Source organism: Thalassophryne amazonica, chromosome 11, assembly GCF_902500255.1.
Source record: "Thalassophryne amazonica chromosome 11, fThaAma1.1, whole genome shotgun sequence".
In the NCBI taxonomy this organism is placed as follows: domain Eukaryota; kingdom Metazoa; phylum Chordata; class Actinopteri; order Batrachoidiformes; family Batrachoididae; genus Thalassophryne; species Thalassophryne amazonica.
In genome coordinates this window covers 632,468-653,735 of record NC_047113.1, presented here as the reverse complement: position 1 = coordinate 653,735, position 21,268 = coordinate 632,468, and positions in this window count along the sequence as shown.

Here is a 21,268-nt window from a genome sequence, read left to right as displayed (position 1 = left end):
CAGAGCAGGTCTTCAGTGCCTTTACGAGTCGGCAGAAACACCAGCGGGACTACATCAACTGGATACATTTTTTTTTTTGGTATTTCCTAAATTGATTTCTTTTTCTAATTCCAGCCTGCAGCCAAAACTAAAGGAATTGTTTTTCAAACTGTTTACACTTTTTTTTTTGTTTTGTTTTTGATTTTTCTTTAAATCCTGGAGGAATTTCCAGGTAAGTTTCAAAATGGGAACTTGTTAAATGCTCCAAGATGTAAAACTAACTTTGACTGTGGCAATTGTCTGTGTTGAGGTTTGTTAGTTGTTTGCACTGTTTTTCTTTTGGGTCCGACTGAAAAAAATCAATTATTATTGTTGATGTCAAAATTTTCCTTATTTAAAACTGACAGTTAATACATGAGAAGAAGCATCTGAAGGCTGCAAATATGTTTTAGAACCGTACTCGTCTTTGCATCCTGAAAGAAGTCTTAATTTTACTTTTAATTTCCTGCTGACTGATGAGTCTTGGATGTGGTTGGATGTGGTTGGTCTCAAATGCTGTTTATCAGTTCATTGTTATTTATTTTCAATCAGCTGCAGTTTGCCAAATAATCAAAATGATTTGTACTTCAGATACAACCCCTTTCTTCCCCCAGCACCCTCAGCCCTGAAAAACTCTTACCATATGTCAGACTGTAAAGTTGTCATAAATGGCACATTAAACCCATATGATGTTTGGAAGACAACAAAAATGACAAATATTTATAGTCACGATTCTTTAGGCAAAACTTAAGTTTCTGTCAAACCAAAACCAGACTGGTGTTGCTCATGGCTGTTTATTTTCACCACATAACTTGGAAAATTGGACTTTTTAGTACCCCATGAGCACCTTCAGGCAAACAGACTTTCAATATAAATATATACTTTTAAGTATTTATTAGGCACACACACAGTGTTTCATGACTTAATAAGATCATCTTTTATAAAAATTGCAGAAAAAAGCTTTCAAGGCTTTGAAGTTATTTGAAAGTATGTATGGGGGGGTCAACTCGTGTACTTGATTAAAACACCTTTTTTATGTTCTTCACAGATTTTTTTTCCATGAATACAACATAGAGGTTAAGGTACATAAAATCCAAGAAAGCTAAAAGTTAATCTGTGATTGTGCACACCTGAGCTTCACTCCATTGACGAGCACCAAGTCATTAAATGTCATCAACTTACTTCTGTTTAATTTAATGACAACTACACTATTACAACTGTTCCAACTACTACTACTACTACTACTACCACTACTAATAGCAGTAATAATAATGATAAACACTATTTGTATTTGTATGGCTTCATCCATATAACAAAAGTGACCAAACTGCAATTTAATACATACTGTACCTACAACAGGAACCTGACCAAGAAGATGAAGCTATACCAAGCCTGTGTCCTGAGTACTCTCCTTTCATGGAGGTAAAACATGGGCAACGTACACGTCAGGAAACCACACTGAGTGTTTTCTATATGAGATGCCTTAGAGGAATACTGGGCATCAAATGGTATAAGAGATCTCAAACACAAATGTCCTCCATCAGGCCAAGTCCACAACCATCTTCACTATGCTTACCGAGGAATGCTTATGGTGGCTAGAACATGTAAATGCATGGTAATTGGCCGTATCGCCAGTATCTTCTGTACAGTCAACTTGAAGGTTGGAAGCAGTCAAGAGGCCGTCCAGTCCTCCATTACAAATAATGGTAAATGGACTGCATTTATATAGCGCTGTTTCACCTGCATCAGATGCTCAAAGTGCTTTACAGTAATGCCTCACATTCACCCGATGTCAGCGTGCTGCCACACAAGGTGCTCACTACACACCAGACCTTGCCCAAAGGCTCTTAGTGATTTTCCGGTCAGGCTGGGATTTGAACCAAGGATACTTCTGGTCTCTAGCCCAACAGCTTAACCACTAGACCATCACCTCCCCTAAATAATCCTGCAAAATGGACCTCAGATGTGCCCACACTGACCTGGAGACCTGAGAACAGACATACTGCTCATATTGGAGGCAATTTTTTTAAGAAAGGCACGAAGCAGGCGGGGCTGACCACTGTGAGCAAAGGGCTGATAATGTACGAAAGAAGGCTTCATCGAGCAATACCTGTGAGCCTTCAGGCTTCACTTGCAGTGTCTATTCCAGAGAGATTATCTGGATATCAATGCCATTATCGATTCTGCTTATCGATTCCCTATCGATACCTCTTGTGAATTTCTGTGTACTAAAAATAGACTTTACAGGTTTCTATTATTTCATTGAGTCTTAAAGTAATAAATATGAATTAGGACCAATCGGACCAGGAGTGACATGTTTAGCCGCATGTTCTCCTTGAATTGCTGGCTGTCTGAGTGGTGTCCAAAAAATGAGGTGGGCTTCATAGATAATTGGCAAAGCTTCTGGGGAAAACCTGGTCTGTTAGGAGAGACGGCATCCATCCCACTTGGATGGAGCAGCTCTCATTTCTAGAAATCTGGGTCAATTTTCTTAAATCCTCCAAACCGTGACTATCCAGGGTTGGGACCAGGAAGCAGAGTTGTAGTCTTACACACCTCTCTGCAGCTTCTCTCCCCCTGCCATCCCCTCATTACCCCATCCCCGTAGAGACGGTGCCTGCTCCCAGACTACCAATAACCAGCAAAAATCTATTTAAGCATAAAAATTCAAAAAGAAAAAATAATATAGCACCTTCAACTGCACCACAGACTAAAACAGTTAAATGTGGTCTATTAAACATTAGGTCTCTTTCTTCCAAGTCCCTGTTGATAAATGATATAATAATTGATCAACATATTGATTTATTCTGCCTTACAGAAACCTGGTTACAGCAGGATGAATATGTTAGTTTAAATGAGTCAACACCCCCGAGTTACACTAACTGTCAGAATGCTCGTAGCACGGGCCGAGGCGGAGGATTAGCAGCAATCTTCCATTCCAGCTTATTAATTAATCAAAAACCCAGACAGAGTTTTAAATCATTTGAAAGCTTGTCTCTTAGTCTTGTCCATCCAAATTGGAAGTCCCAAAAACCAGTTTTATTTGTTATTATCTATCATCCACCTGGTCGTTACTGTGAGTTTCTCTGTGAATTTTCAGACCTGTTGTCTGACTTAGTGCTTAGCGCAGATAAGATAATTATAGTGGGCGATTTTAACATCCACACAGATGCTGAGAATGACAGCCTCAACACTGCATTTAATCTATTATTAGACTCTATTGGCTTTGCTCAAAAAGTAAATGAGTCCACCCACCACTTTAATCATATCTTAGATCTTGTTCTGACTTATGGTATGGAAATAGAAGACTTAACAGTATTCCCTGAAAACTCCCTTCTGTCTGATCATTTCTTAATAACATTTACATTTACTCTGATGGACTACCCAGCAGTGGGGAATAAGTTTCATTACACTAGAAGTCTTTCAGAAAGCGCTGTAACTAGGTTTAAGGATATGATTCCTTCTTTATGTTCTCTAATGCCATATATCAACACAGTGCAGAGTAGCTACCTAAACTCTGTAAGGGAGATAGAGTATCTCGTCAATAGTTTTACATCCTCATTGAAGACAACTTGGATGCTGTAGCTCCTCTGAAAAAGAGAGCTTTAAATCAGAAGTGTCTGACTCCGTGGTATAACTCACAAACTCGTAGCTTAAAGCAGATAACCCGTAAGTTGGAGAGGAAATGGCGTCTCACTAATTTAGATGATCTTCACTTAGCCTGGAAAAAGAGTCTGTTGCTCTATAAAAAAGCCCTCCGTAAAGCTAGGACATCTTTCTACTCATCACTAATTGAAGAAAATAAGAACAACCCCAGGTTTCTTTTCAGCACTGTAGCCAGGCTGACAAAGAGTCAGAGCTCTATTGAGCTGAGTATTCCATTAACTTTAACTAGTAATGACTTCATGACTTTCTTACTCCAAACCATCAACATGTTTATTAGACCCCATTCCTACCAGGCTGCTCAAGGAAGCCCTACCATTATTTAATGCTTCGATCTTAAATATGATCAATCTATCTTTGTTAGTTGGCTATGTACCACAGGCTTTTAAGGTGGCAGTAATTAAACCATTACTTAAAAAGCCATCACTTGACCCAGCTATCTTAGCTAATTATAGGCCAATCTCCAACCTTACTTTTCTCTCAAAATTCTTGAAAGGGTAGTTGTAAAACAGCTAACTGATCATCTGCAGAGGAATGGTCTATTTGAAGAGTTTCAGTCAGGTTCAGAATTCATCATAGTACAGAAACAGCATTAGTGAAGGTTACAAATGATCTTCTTATGCCTCGGACAGTGGACTCATCTCTGTGCTTGTTCTGTTAGACCTCAGTGCTGCTTTTGATACTGTTGACCATAAAATTTATTACAGAGATTAGAGCATGCCATAGGTATTAAAGGCACTGCGCTGCGGTAGTTTGAATCATATTTGTCTAATAGATTACAATTTGTTCATGTAAATGGGGAATCTTCTTCACAGACTAAAGTTAATTATGGAGTTCCACAAGGTTCTGTGCTAGGACCAATTTTATTCACTTTATACATGCTTCCCTTAGGCAGTATTATTAGACGGTATGCTTAAATTTTCATTGTTACGCAGATGATACCCAGCTTTATCTATCCATGAAGCCAGAGGACACACACCAATTAGCTAAACTGCAGGATTGTCTTACAGACATAAAGACATGGATGACCTCTAATTTCCTGCTTTTAAACTCAGATAAAACTGAAGTTATTGTACTTGGCCCCACAAATCTTAGAAACATGGTGTCTAACCAGATCCTTACTCTGGGATGGCATTACCCTGACCTCTAGTAATACTGTGAGAAATCTTGGAGTCATTTTTGATCAGGATATGTCATTCAAAGCGCATATTAACAAATATGTAGGACTGCTTTTTTGCATTTACGCAATATCTCTAAAATCAGAAAGGTCTTGTCTCAGAGTGATGCTGAAAAACTAATTCATGCATTTATTTCCTCTAGGCTGGACTATTGTAATTCATTATTATCAGGTTGTCCTAAAAGTTCCCTAAAAAGCCTTCAGTTAATTCAAAATGCTGCAGCTAGAGTACTGACGGGGACTAGAAGGAGAGAGCATATCTCACCCATATTGGCCTCTCTTCATTGGCTTCCTGTTAATTCTAGAATAGAATTTAAAAATTCTTCTTCTTACTTATAGGTTTTGAATAATCAGGTCCCATCTTATCTAGGGACCTCATAGTACCATATCACCCCATTAGAGCGCTTCGCTCTCAGACTGCAGGCTTACCAACAGGCGTGAAAAAAACTCACGCATGCGCACGAAGGTTCAAGCTGGCTGATGCAATCACACGTGATTCAAATCCATATGGTTATTGCAAAAAATAAAAGGTCCGATACTTTTCTAACAGGACCTCGTATATTCGTGCTGCTGAATCACGACATGCCGTGAGACCAGGTTGATATTTGACATTATTATCACTTTACCAAGATTTACATTGGCGCTACCTGGCTATACCCGCCCACAGTAGCGAATGAGTATCGGCCTCCCGTTGTGTGTAAACAAATGACATCATAGCGCGCTGCCCAAGAAAGACAAGAAGTGTGTGTTGGTCCCAATATGGATATTACAGATGATTTTCTCATGGATAGTATGACAACGGACAGCAGCCAAAGCAGCCAGCTTGATGAGGACGCGCTGGCGAATTTGGAGAGCAGCGCACACCAGGCAACATGACAAAAGTTAACATCAGCCAACTTTTTATGTCCGCGTTTGCTGGGTGTCATGCGTCTTGAAATGACATTAAATATTGTTTTGTTGGGAAAGTGTAGGTACACGGACCCACAACAGGGGGCGCAAATGAACGGACAATGGAATAGGTCAAATAACAACACTTTACTGTTGTGAATGTGCACAACAAATACAACAGATTGCAACAATAGACAACAGTCAGTTCACAGGTGTCGTGGGGCAGGCTCGAAGATAGGAGACGCCTGTCCAAAGCAGAACCGGAACCACCACGATTTCCTCCGCCACCAGACCCGGGAATACTGGAGCCGCCAAGTCCCGAACTCCAGGTGGCCACTGCCTCCGCGTGTCGGATCTGGTACTGCTGGCGAGGAACAAAAAGCAAGTGAATGGAGGATGCGTTTGCACCCAGAAATCAGCACGGCAGGAAAGCTACCTCCACCTCTCGTTAGTTAACAGTCCAAAAGATAATGCACAAAAGTCACAAAGGTTATTGTCAAGCAGACGCTGAGGTACGTTACCTTCCAGGTAGAACGATATCTCGGCAAAGAGGTGGAGACGTCCTCCTGCTGATATACTCCTGCCGATCAGATGATTGGTAACAGCTGTTGCAGGTGATGCGTGACAGCTGTCACCCGGGATGCTCCTGTGAGGCGGCTGCGCCCTCTGGTGCCTGGAGCCCGCACTCCAGACAGGGCGCCCTCTGGTGGGGGCCAGCAGTACTCTCTTCTGGCGGCCCACACAACATTGTTAATGTGATTGCACGTGTTGTGTATCTCAGTAAGTGATAATAATGCAAATAACATGCTGTTGTCGTGCGGTATGTATTTTCTGAGTCCCTCCATCCCTGCCAGTCGCCCACAATGACAGATATTCGCCCGACTTAGATGAGAGTGAATATCTGTCATTGTGGCCGTCTGGGTGTGGACGTCGGGCCTCTGAAAATGCATACCACGCAATAACAGCATGTTACTGTATTATTCTTTTTTTGCCTGCTCCCATTTGCTTGTGGTCACCACAGATGTACAAGGGGAATGGGCTGGCTGAACCAAGACCTTCCTTGCTGTGAGGGAAGAGTGCTAATTGGAACAAACAAATTTGATGTAATATTATCAAAGTGTATGGTTTAGTAGTCAGAAATGATGACTGTTTAGCTTGCCCAATGGCACACTGGAACCACGTGTTGCATCCTGTGCAGCAGGACCCACTAATAAGGATATAATGGGCACCACAGATATTAAAGAGATGCATTGAAAACATTTGGGAATTATATTGTAGTCTTTTCTTGACATGTGTTATCTTGAAAAGAGCAGCTGGGGCTTGGCTGGTAATCAGCGTAATGCTTTGAAATGATTTTGGCTTCATGCCAGACATTCTTAAAGGAATACACATATTTTCAAGTTTGTGATTTATTTTGGTAATGAAACTAAATGCAATTAAATCAAAAGTTGCTGGCATGTGTTGATCTTTGAACAAATTATAAAAACGTTATTTCACCTGTTTGTGCATTAAAAGTAGGTTATGGGCCAGCTTCACAGATTTGGACATTTCTGTTAACAACTTCAAATCAAAAGCACATGACCGGTGTCATACCACTCGCTATACACACAAGATACTGGGTCCCAAGAGAGATCCAGATCTCGGTCATTATTTGCATACGTATGAATACTGTAACCCTACCATCACATTAGCCACACACAAAAGTGACAGCAAGCGACAACTTGACGTTCATTTTGAAGTTTCTGTTTTGCAGCAGCAAGCGACAACAGCCGCAGTGCTGCCTGCTAGACGGACCCAAAACAGACCGGGGGACTCATGTAGAAAGGCTATGTAAGCAGAAAATGTGGCGTTTGTGTAACGGCTGCTTAGTCTCACCTATGTAGTGTTCATGATCAAGGACCTTCAGCTGCGCATGAAAACTATGGTGTCATTTGATGTGACATCGTTGTTCACCTGCATCCCCACTGAGGTCCTTAGAATGGGTCTCATTAACATAAGATCACTGTCCTCAAAATCATTGTTGATCAATGATCTAATTATTGATCATCACTTAGAAATGATTGGGCTATGTGAAACCTGGCTTAAACCTACAGCTGTCCTCCCCTTAAATGAGGCCTGCCCACCAGCATATCATTTAGCTCGTGATGCGAAACAAGGCAGGGTGTTGCTCTTATTTATAAATCTAGGTTTAGCTTATTAGCTGTTGGAGGTTACAAATATAACCTGTTTGAGCATCTGATTCTCCGCTCTGCTCAGGATATTACACATTGCCAAGGTCAGAAGAATAAAAATCAGTCGTATTACTTTCTCACTGTATATAGGCCTCCTGGCCCATATTCTGAATTCTTGATGAATGGTGCGTTCATCTCTAACTTGTCAATGAGTGTAGATAACATTCTGATCATTGGTGACTTTAATATTCATATAAATAAGCCTTCTGATCCCCTCTGCAAATCATTTATGGAAACTGTGGATGCATTAGGATTTCAGCAATGCATTCGGGATTTGAAGCACATTAGTGGAAATACCCTGGTTCTGGTTCTCACACGTGGTATTGCTGTCACAAATATTGACATCATGCCTCTTACATCAGAGGTGTCTGATCACTCACTTATTATACAGCACAAGATTCCCTGGATTACTTTGGGAAAAAATAGAAGACATCAGGTTAAACATATCCCGGCATGCCTTAACCCAGGCACTACACCCGATATTGAGGTGGGCGCCACTACTGAGGTATTACCTCGATTTACAGAATTTGATAGTATCTCACTAGGCATGCTGACAAAACTCGTAACATCAACAAAAGCACAACCTGTTTATTTGATCCTATTCCAACAAAACTGTTTAAGGACCTGTGGCCCACTCTTGGGCCAACTGTGCTGGAAATTTTTAATCTTTCTTTAACTTCTGGATCTGTTCCTAAATGTTTCAAATCTGCAGTTAATTAAACCATTACTTAAGAAACCTAATCTTGACCCTAGTGCAGTAGTGGCCAACCCGCGCGGCTCTTTGCCTGGTGTCATGCGGCTCTTACGTTCATGTCCAAGTTTGTGTTTGTGTGTGTATTTATGTGCGTGTTCGCTTCGCTTAAGTTCAATACGGTAATTTTGTTGAATGTGCTTCACTTGGGTTCATTACGGTATTTCGAGATCATGGCAAATGCGCAGGTGCAAAAAGAAAAATTGCAAGAAGAAGAAGAAGAAGGTCAGGGGGTCGATCTTCTGTCAGATCTCAAAATGGCAGGGAAAAAATGTACTGCAAAAAGAAAATATGAAGATGAAAACAGGACGTTTCTAACAGAGTGGGAGAATTTATATTTTTTCGTCGAACGTAATGGCAAGCCATTCTGCCTTATATGTCAGTCGTCATTGGTGCATTTCAAGGCTTCAAATCTTCAGCGTCACTTCAGCTCACTCCACGCTAACATTGACCAGGAATTTCCAAAAGGGACTGAACTTCGCAAGCACAAGCTGACCACTTTGAAAAGTCAGGCAGAAAAGCAGGTACAGGTTTTCAAAAAATTTACGAAGCAGTCAGAGACAGTAACACTTGCATCGTATAAACTGGCTTGGAACATTGCACGGGCTAAAAAGCCATACAACGAAGGGGAGTTCGTTAAAAAATGCATAATTGACGCTGTTGAAATCTTGTCTCCTGAAAACGACAAACTAAAACGCATGGCATCAGACCTCCAACTGTCCCGCCACACTGTTGAACACAGAATATCAGACATTAACACAGTTATTGAATCACAGTTGCACTCTGACCTTCAAGCATGCGAGTATTTCAGTGTCGCATTGGATGAGAGTTGTGACATACAAGACAAGCCTCAGTTGGCAATATTTGCACGCTTTGTGTCAAAGGAATGTGTGATCAAAGAAGAACTCCTGGATATTGTGCCACTGAAAGAACGAACCCGTGGCATAGATGTGAAAGAAACAATGATGGCTACATTTGAGAAAGCAAAACTGCCCCTACAGAAGCTAACCGCAATAGCCACGGATGGCGCACCATCCATGATCGGATCTGTAAACGGGCTCGTGGGGCTGTGCAAAGCCGACGAAACATTTCCCGACTTTTGGAATTTCCACTGCATCATCCATAGGGAGCAACTCGTGTCTAAATCGTTGAATTTAGACAACATCATGAAACCTGTGATGGAAATCGTCAACTACATCCGTACACATGCTCTTAATCACAGGCAATTCAAGAATTTCATCGCTGAGCTGGACGAAGAGCTTCCAGGTGACCTGCCACTACACTGCACCGTGAGGTGGCTGTCAAGGGGAAAGGTACTCTCTCACTTCTTTGAACTTTTGGATGCTGTGAAACTCTTCATGGAAGAGAAGAACAAGGACTATCCCCAGCTCTCGGACGCCAAATGGATTTTGGATTTGGCCTTTTTGGTCGACATGTTGGGCCACTTGGATAGACTGAACCTTACCCTGCAGGGTAAAATGAAAGTGCTGCCTGATCTGGTGCAAAGTGTGTTTGCGTTTGTCATCAAACTGAAGCTGTTCAAGGCGCATATTCAAAAGGGAGATTTAAGATCACGTTCCCCGTCGACCCATTTAATGCGGATACGGACTGTTTGAAAGCCCCTTTAGTCGCAGATGAGGCAGCCGCTGAGTTGGAGATGATTGATCTCGCTGAGGAGGACCAACTGAAACCTGCTTTAAGGGAAGGGACCACTGAGTTCTGGAAAAGTGTGTCAATGGAAAAATACCCCAATGTCAAAAGGGCTGCACTTAAAATACTGTCAATGTTTGGCTCAACGTACGTCTGTGAGTCTGTGTTTTCTACCATGAAATATGTCAAATCAAAACACCGCTCTGTTATGACTGACACCCATGTGAAAGAATTGCTTCGAGTGGCAACAACGGAGTACGAGCCAGATTTGAGGAGGATTGTTCAAGGGAAGGAATGCCAGAAGTCCCACTAAGCAACATGCATAGTAAGTGCACACTATATTGATTATTGAAAAATGACTGGCCTGTGGTCTTGGTACTGTAGTAAATATGTCATTATCATGTTGGTTTGGGGCATTTGTTATTTGTTATCATGTTGGAGTGACATCAATCTGGCTGAGCCTGTGTGTGTGTGTGTGTGTGTGTGTGTGTGAGAGAGAGAGTGAGGGAGAGGAAGAGATGGTTGGGGGTGTGCCGATGTGTATGATGTTGCTGGCCTGTCGTCTTACTATTGTAGGGGTATTTACAATTAATCTGACTGAGCAGAGGTGTGTATGTGTGTGTGTGTGTGTGTGTGTTTGTGTGTCCATGTTCATGTGCCCGTGTGCTGAAGTGGCTCTTTGCTGTAACCCAGTAAGAAATGTGGCTCTTGGTCTCCGACTGGTTGGCCACCCCTGCCCTAGTGTATTGACAAACTATCGACCGATATCAAATGTATCATTTTTCTCTCAAATTCTAGAAAAGTGGTGTCATGGCAGCTCGTAGGCTATCTTATTGAGAATAATCTCTTTGAGCCACTGCAGTCTGCTTTTAGAAAATATCATTCCACAGAGACGGCTCTCACTAAAGTGGTGAATGATCTTCTGCTTACAATGGATTCAGACACCACTACGGTTCTGTGCTGTTAGACCTCAGTGCTGCATTTGATACAGTGGATCATCATATTCTACTCGATAGGCTGGAAAATCATTTTGGGATTACTGGAGTGCCCTTGCATGGCTGACATCATACTTGACCAGTCGTTCTCACTGTGTTTTGTACAGTAACACTACCTTTAGACCCCATTCCTGCCAGGCTGCTCAAGGAAGTCCTACCATTATTTAATGCTTCAATCTTAAATATGATCAACTTATCTTTGTTAGTTGGCTATGTACCACAGGCTTTTAAGGTAGCAGTAATTAAACCATTACTTAAAAAGCCATCACTTGACCCAGCTATTTTAGCTAATTATAGGCCAATCTCCAACCTTCCTTTTCTCTCAAATTCTTGAGAGGGTAGTTGTAAAACAGCTAACTGATCACCTGCAGAGGAATGGTCTATTTGAAGAGGTTCAGTCAGGTTTTAGAATTCATCATAGTACAGAAACAGCATTAGTGAAGGTTACAAATGATCTTCTTATGGCCTCGGACAGTGGACTCATCTCTGTGCTTGTTCTGTTAGACCTCAGTGCTGCTTTTGATACTGTTGACCATAAAATTTTATTACAGAGATTAGAGCATGTCATAGGTATTAAAGGCACTGCGCTGCGGTGGTTTGAATCATATTTGTCTAATAGATTACAGTTGTTCATGTAAATGGGGAATCTTCTTCACAGACTAAAGTTAATTATGGAGTTCCACAAGGTTCTGTGCTAGGACCAATTTTATTCACTTTATACATGCTTCCCTTAGGCAGTATTATTAGACGGTATTGCTTAAATTTTCATTGTTACGCAGATGATACCCAGCTTTATCTATCCATGAAGCCAGAGGACACACACCAATTAGCTAAACTGCAGGATTGTCTTACAGACATAAAGACATGGATGACCTCTAATTTCCTGCTTTTGAACTCAGATAAAACTGAAGTTATTGTACTTGGCCCCAAAGCTTAGAAGCATGGTGTCTAACCAGATCTTTACTCTGGATGGCATTTCCCTGACCTCTAGTATACTGTGAGAAATCTTGGAGTCATTTTTGATCAGGATATGTCATTCAAAGCGCATATTAACAAATATGTAGGACTGCCTTTTTGCATTTACGCAATATCTCTAAAATCAGAAAGGTCTTGTCTCAGATGATGCTGAAAAACTGATTCATGCATTTATTTCCTCTAGGCTGGACTATTGTAATTCTTTATTATCAGGTTGTCCTAAAAGTTCCCTAAAAAGCCTTCAGTTGATTCAAAATGCTGCAGCTAGAGTACTGACGGGGACTGGCAGGAGAGAGCATATCTCACCCGTGTTGGCCTCTCTTCATTGGCTTCCTGTTAATTCTAGAATAGAATTTAAAATTCTTCTTCTTACTTATAAGGTTTTGAATAATCAGGTCCCATCTTATCTTAGGGACCTCGTAGTACCATATCACCCCAATAGAGCGCTTCGCTCTCAGACTGCAGGCTTACTTGTAGTTCCTAGGGTTTGTAAGAGTAGAATGGGAGGCAGAGCCTTCAGCTTTCAGGCTCCTCTCCTGTGGAACCAGCTCCCAATTCAGATCAGGGAGACAGATACCCTCTCTACTTTAAGATTAGGCTTAAAACTTTCCTTTTCGCTAAGGCTTATAGTTAGGGCTGGATCGGGTGACCCTGGACTATCCCTTGGTTATGCTGCTTTAGACGTAGACTGTGGGGGGGGTTCCCATGATGCACTGTTTCTTTCTCTTTTTGCTCTGTATGCATCACTCCGCATTTAATCATTAGTGATCGATCTCTGCCCCCCTCCACAGCATGTCTTTTTCCTGGTTCTTTCCCTCAGCCCCAACCAGTCTCAGAAGACTGCCCCTCCCTGACCCTGGTTCTGCTGGAGGTTTCTTCCTGTTAAGAGGGAGTTTTCCTTCCCACTGTTGCCAAGTGCTTGCTCACAGGGGGTCGTTTTGACCGTTGGGGTTTTTCATAATTATTGTATGGCCTTGCCTTACAATATAAAGCGCCTTGGGCAACTGTTTTTGTGATTTGGCGCTATATAAAAAAAAAGTTGATTGATTGATTGACCTCTAACTTTAGTGACATGAAATTTGGGGTTCCACAGGGGTCTATCTTAGGCCCCCTGCATTTCTCCCTTTATATAGCATCCCTTGGGCACATATTCGGCGTTTTGGGATTACCTTTCACAGCTATGCAGATGATACTCAGTTATACATGCCGATAATGCTGGTAATCTCATTCACATAAAATCCTTAGAAGATTGCCTTGCAGCAGTGAGAAGTTGGATGTCTAGAACCTTCCTACTTTTAAACTCTGATAAGACTGAAATGATGGTTCTTGGTCCAGTGAGACATCGGCATCAATTTGACCAGTTAACACTCAGCCCAGGCTCGTGTGTCATACATCACACTGACAAAGTGAGGAACCTTGGGGTAATTTTTGATCCTTCGTTGTCCTTTGGCCTCCACATTAGAAATATTACGAGGACTGCTTTCTTCCACCTGCAAAATTTGGCGAAGATTCCTCCCTTCCTGTCTATGGCTGATACTGAGACCCTGATCCATGCGCTCATCTCTTCTAGGTTGGACTACTGCAATGTTCTATTTTCTGGTTTACCGCAGTCTAGCATTAGGGGTCTGCAATTGGTTCAAAATGCTGCAGCCAGACTTTTGACACGAAGCAGAAAGTTTGACCACATTACACCCATTTTGGCGTCTCTTCACTGGCTTCCTGTCCCAGTGAGATCAGATTTTAAGGTTCTGCTACTAACCTATAAAATTATTCATGGACTGGCACCTCCCTACCTAGCTGACCTAACTAAACCTTACGTACCGGCCCAGGCTCTGCGTTCTCAGGGTGCAGGACTACTTTGTGTCCCTAAGGTGAATAAGAAGTCTGTGGGTCACAGAGCTTTCTCTTATCGTGCCCCTGTTCTGTGGAATGATCTCCCTGCGTCAATAAAACAGTCAGATTCTGTGGAGACTTTCAAGTCCAGACTTAAGACGCACTTATTTTCCCTTTCATATGGCTAGCATACTGGTACAGTTTTGTTTTACGCTTTTTACTCTTTTAATTCATTTATTAGTAATTGGAGAGGGCTGCAGCCTCAACTTTACCTAAATTCTGGGTCTTTTAGTGAAGTTTAGGGCTAGTGGCCGGCGATCACCTTAGTATTTCTTCTGTTTTTCTTGTTGATTAATGCTGGCAAATTATACAGTACTTTTTTGTCTTTCTGATGCCTGATTCTGTTTTTTCTCTCTGTTTAAGGTGCAGCTCCATCCAGAGATGGGAGTTGTATTCGTGTTGGTGACCCTCCTGTCCTGTGCGCCAACAACATTTCTTGTATATTCGTCCGCGAATTGTTCTGTGAATTGTTCTGTAATTTATGTTTGTATCATGGCACAAGCAGAGGGTCACCCTTTGAGTCTGGTCTGCTTGAGGTTTCTTCCTCAGAGGCAGTTTTCTGTGTGAAAGTGTAGGAACACGGACCCACAACAGGGGCGCAATGAACGGACATGGAGAAGGTAAATAACAAGGTTTACTATTGTGAAACGAGCACAATAAATACAACAATCACAATTTGGGGTCGAATCCGCTGGTGTCGTGTGGGCAGGCTCGAAGGTAGGAGACGTCCTCTCAGTCGAACCGGAACCACCCAGATCTCCTCTGCCACCGAACCCTGGAAATACTGGAACCGCCAAGTCCCGAATTCCCAGGTGGCCACTGCCTCCGCTCGTCGGATCCGGTACTGCTGGCGGGAGAGCAACAACACACAGGTGTGGTGACCGCACCCAGTAACGGAGAGGGGAGAAGCCGCCTCCACCTCTTGTCAAGTACAGCAGGAAGGTGAGTACTTATCCAAGCAATGAAGCTATCAGTAGTCAACAGTCCCGAAAAGGTTTAACAAGTTTAGCTGGTTGTTCAAATATAAATGCAGAGAATATTACCTCAGTCTTAGGCGATATCTCGGCACTGAGGTGGAGACGCCGTCCTCCTGATATACCTCTGTGCTGAGTGGAACAGCTGTGTCTGGTGATGGGTGACAGCTGTCACCCAGGCTACTCCCATAAGGCCGCAGCGCCCTCTGGTGCCTGGAGCCCGCACTCCAGGCAGGGCGCCCTCTGGTGGTGGTGGGCCAGCAGTACCTCCTCTTCAGCGGCCCACACAACGTTTTCCTTACCACTGTTGCTCTGGGGGATGGTAAGGTTAGACCTTACCTGTGAAGTGCTTTGAGGCATCTCTGTTGTGATTTGGCGCTATATAAAGGACAATAAATTGAGATTGAGATGGATTCTCACCAAATTTGCGCCACAGGTTGATGGGCATGGAAGACTCCGCTGCATTTTGGAGGTGACCTGGATCAGGATTGGCAGACATCAGAAGTCTCTGATTGCTCTTGTTTCAGTTACATTCAGTTTATCCATACAGTACCAAATCACAACATAAGTCACCCCAAGGTGCCATACACAAGTAAGGTTTATCCTTACACACCATGAGCAGGCACATTAGTAGCAGTGGTGGGTAAAAACTCCCTCGGTGTCTTTATAAGTAGAGGAAGATGACTGAAGCAGACCAGACTCAGTGGAGTGACCAACCACCTGTTTGTCAAGCTGCTTCTGGAAGAATGTCCACATGTTGTTCTGGTTGCACACTGCCAGACAGCTGTGGATTTTAAACCAGATTTTTGGTGGTCAAAGACGCCAAAATTTTGGCGAATGAACAACCAGTGCACCAGCTCTGTGCCTTACTGCACCTCATTTTAGACCAACATGTCAATCTAAGTGCAAATTTTATTGTTACTGAGAGAATGTGAGTGTCGGATGTGAAAATGACAACTGGGTCAAGTGGAATCTGACAGCGATCTTTGTGCTGGGCTTTACACTGATAACAAGGTGGTGCTCAATATGTTTTCAGCTGTACTCCCATGACTGCACCGTGTACTCATCTTTTGCAAGAAAGTCCCAAACTGAGCACGGTGCTGATTTCAGTTCTGGGCAGAGATGCATTATTGAACAAATTTGTATTACTGCAAGAATTTATTTCCTCTAACTGATTTAATATTAGACACAAACAGAAAAATGTTTCTGAAATCATAAGAGCAGCTACAAAAAACATGAACAAAGCTGTGAAAGCAGTACAGCACAAAGTTATGAACACTGATGTGAGTCAGAGCTCAAAGTTAAAATGTTTCACTGGAACACCAGATGAGTCAAGAAATGTGCTGAAGACCCTCTAAACAAAGATCTAATCCCCGAGCTAATATCTGGAGTTTAGCCACTCCCGCACTAATGACATGACAAATAACCGTAGCGTTACTTTTCATGGGGGTATGCTTTGAAATCTGTTTCTCAGCCCACAGGACTACAACACAGGGAAAAGAAAGAAAGAGGAAAAGCAGACAGATTATAGAAATATGGAGATATAGGTGGAGTAGACAGTGTGTGTCTGTGGTGTGTATCTTTACAGTTTGGGAGATTTAGTGGATAGGTGCCAGCATCGAGAAACTTAATCTGAGGGTCACAACCACAAAAATAAAAATAAAAAATAAAAAATGCAGAGTGCTGGGTTGTGAATATATTTGGATTGTTATGCATTTCTAATTTTATATTGTTGTATCAGAGCCGGGTTTGGCAGCCAAGCACTTAAGTGTGCTGGTTTCCTGTGCAAAAGGTTCAAAGTTCAACCCCACCCTTGCCCATTCTCCGCGTAATATGGCATTGCATCAGGAGGGAAACCAGAGGCAAACTTATGCCAAATCACATGCAGATCCACCTCAGATCTGCTGTGGTGATACCAATGAAAACAAGGGAGCAGCTGAAGGACGTCCTTACATTGTTTTGTGTGGATCATATTACTGTTAATATACTGTTAATATACAAATTTATTAGATGGAAATGCTGCCCATAATTGAAATGGGTTCATCTAATGAGTCATTTGTTTGTGTGAAACACTCAAAAAACTGACTCATTGGATTGTATTTCCATCAATAAATACATATAGTCCCAACTACATTAAATTACATTGTCTTGCATGAATGTGCTTTAGTTGAATGGAGACTACATATATTTATTAGATGGAAATGCTGCCCATAATTGAAATGAGTTCATGCAATGAGCCATTTTTTGAGTCCACAAAATGCACTTAAAATGCTGCTGCTGCACAGGGTAATAAAGATGAGAGCACCATCAACTGCTGATTACAGGCAGCAGAGAACAGATGAAGCTTCGATTTTTAAGTCTAGTCTTGAAAACCTCAAATCAACTTTGAATTGAATTAACTACCTAATGCCAACGGATAGACCAGAGGTCTTCAACTCATTCCAGAGAGGCTGAGAGGGTGCAAGTTTTTCACTGTACCTATACCCACTCCACCCAGTGATTTCACTGATTAACATCACTTGAGCAGATGGAAACAGTCCTTTCTGGAGTGATTGAAGACCTCTGTGGTAGACTGTTGCAAAATGAAGGTGTACATGAAATGAAAATATCACTTGTTTTCTTCTCTGCACTTCAGGGACACCACAGCCTGCCCCTCTCTGACAACAGTGCATGAAAACATGTGACTCTACCACTCAGCCATGGTGCAACCCGTTAGTATTTTGTGTGCTAAGCAGAACTTTAACTTCAAATTCTCATGAACAGGCAGCCAGTAAAGAAAAACTAGAACTGTAGCATTGATCACTTTCAAGTTCAAATCATCTGAAACCTCTAATACTTTTAAGTGGCAACTCTGAAAACAAACAGAACAATTAATTCTGTAGCATGATATCCTTGGAACTGACAAAGGACAAAACTGCTTTAGTCTCTGCAACATTTCACTAATGTGGGGAAGTCAGAGGTATTGAAAGCTAAAGGAAAAGACACACATGAAGTTGGACAGTAAGGCAGGAAAAAGGACTTGTACTATTTGGCCAGACAGCAAACTGAGCTGGAAAGGAAGTGCGCAGGTTAGGATGATAAAGGATCCAGATGGAAGTGTGTTGACAAGTGAGAACAGTATGTTAGAGTACTTTGAAAAGTGATGAATGAAAAAATAAAATGGAGAGAATGTTGGATATTGTGGAGTGAGTGAAACCTGAAGAGCAATGGGTTTAATACAGTAGTGTTCAGAATAATATAGTGCTATGTGACTAAAAAGATTAATCCAGGCTTTGAGTATATTTCTTATTGTTACATGGGAAACAAGGTACCAGTAGATTCAGTAGATCTCACAAATCCAACAAGACCAAGCATTCATGATATGCACACTCTTAAGACTATGAATTGGGCTATTATAAAAAAAGTAGAAAAGGGGGTGTTCACAAATAGTAGCATCTGCTGTTGACTACAAACTTAAAACTATTATGTTCAAACTGCTTTTTTATCAATCCTGTGAATCACTAAACTAGTATTTAGTTGTATAACCACAGTTTTTTCATGATTTCTTCACATCTGTGAGGCATTAATTTTGTTGGTTTGGAACTAAGATTTTGCTCATTTACTAGTGTGCTTGGGGTCATTGTCTTGTTGAAAGACCCATTTCAAGGGCATGTCCTCTTCAGCATAAGGCAAATTGTAACCTCTTCTGCATGTCTTTTATTTAACAGAGGGACTTTGTGGGGGATTCTTGCAAAAAATTAGCTTCACACAGGCGTCTTCTAACTGTCACAGCACTTACAGTAACTCCAGACTGTCTTTGATCATCCTGGAGCTGATCAATGGGTGAGCCTTTGCCATTCTGGTTATTCTTCTATCCAGTTTGATGGTTGTTTTCCGTTTTCTTCCCATTCGTCTGGTTTTTCTGTCCATTTTAAAGCATTGAGATCACTGTAGATGAACAGCCTATAATTTTTTGCACCTTCGTATAAGTTTTCCCCTCTCCAATCAACTTTTTAATCAAACTAACGCTGTTCTTCTGAACAATGTCTTGAACGTCCCATTTTCCTCAGGCTTTCAAGAGAAAAAGCATGTTCAACAGTGCTGGCTTCATCCTTAAATAGGGGACACCTGATTCACACCTGTTTTTTCCACCAAACTGACGAACTCACTGACTGAATGCCACACTACTATTACTGTGAACACCCCCTTTTCTACTTTTTTTTTTCTAATACCCAATTTCATAGCCTTAAGAGTGTACATATCATGAATGCTTGGTCTTGTTGGATTTGTGAGAATCTACTGAATCTACTGGTACCGTTGTTTCCCATGTAACAATAAGAAATATACTCAAAACCTGGATTAATCTTTTTAGTCACAGAGCACTACTATTTTCTGAACACTACTGTAATTCACAAGACATGAAGAGGATAGTAAATGGACTGCATTTATGTATGCTTTCATGCTCAAAGTACTTTAGATTAGTTGACTCACATTCACCCATTCACACATCAATGAATTCAGTGAACGTTTATAATGTACCCCCCCCCCCCACGCACGCATGCACACAACCCCAAAATGGTAGTTTTGTTGTACAGAGGGAAATTTAACTACACTGCAAAACCTGATGTCTAAGAAAGTAAAAAAAACTTGTTTAAAGAAAATTTGACTTATTTTTGTCTAAATGAAAAATAACCTTGTCACTGTTTCTTTCTCTTTTTGCTCTGTATGCACCACTCTGCATTTAATCATTAGTGATCGATCTCTGCTCCCTCCACAGCATGTCTTTCCTGGTTCTCTCCCTCAGCCCCAACCAGTCCCAGCAGAAGACTGCCCCTCCCTGAGCCTGGTTCTGCTGAGGTTTCTTCCTGTTAAAAGGGAGTTTTTCCTTCCCACTGTAGCCAATGCTTGCTCACAGGGGTCGTTTTGACCGTTGGGGTTTTACATCATTATTGTATGGCCTTGCCTTACAATATAAAGCGCCTTGGGGCAACTGTTTGTTGTGATTTGGCGCTATATAAAAAAAAAATGATTGAATTGATTGATTGAAGCATTTTTTACATAAGAAAAATGTCTTATTTTGGGAAAAGTATCACTTTTCTTAATAGGTTTTCCAGCTAATATCAAGCTGTATTTGACCGGTAACAGGAAAGACAATGGATTTCAAAAAAGCCAAGCAAAGGAACAAGATTGTTTTCCTTATTTTAAGACAGAGGGCATCTTAAAATAAGATTCTGTCTAGTTTTGTTTATTCAGTGCCCAGACATTTTGTTACTTTTGAGAATTCTAACCAAGTAAATTTTTCTTACCCTATTGGCCATTTCAGATTATTGTCTTATTTTGAGAGGGACAGTGAGACAAGTGAAGTTTTAAAGAGCTACAATTTAAAACATACTTTGCCAGTTTTTGGATAGTTAAGTGTTTGGAAAAAACAACATTACATTGTGTTTGAACGAGTAAAAGACTCTTAATACATCAATGTTTTACCTGTAGTTCACCTGTTGAGTCTTTATATTCTCATCTATATCTGTTTCTTTGTATTCTTTTACGGCTTTTTGCTCAGACGGAGCTTTGGACATGTTTGGGACATCATTCTTCAAATGTGAAAGAAACAAAAATACAAGAAAAACATTGTGACACTTGCCAACACAGGATGCCAAGCTTGTAATTATGCACAATGACACACTTGTAAGTAGCTATGTGTGAATTACATAAATGTCTGGACGTCAGTGTTCATAACAGACGATGGAAGTGGAATGCCAGCTTCGGAATGAACGCCACAAATTTTGGCATCGCTGTCATTAGATGAGTGATGTGATGAGTGCATCCTCAAGGGTAAGAGGTGAGTCAAAAAGAATGTGTTGAGGTGAGTAACCCATACTTGTACCAGATTTAGCCACCAACATGAATTCATCATGCTTTGTTTGAGACAAGTGAAATACATCACTTAATATGAATGTACTGTACATCTGTGAGCCTTCTTGATGTCAGTACTGCCTGCATCCATTCAGGTTATTCAAATGCACATTTTTTAACCCTTCACCATGTAGATCACTCACAGCTGACTCATGCCATAA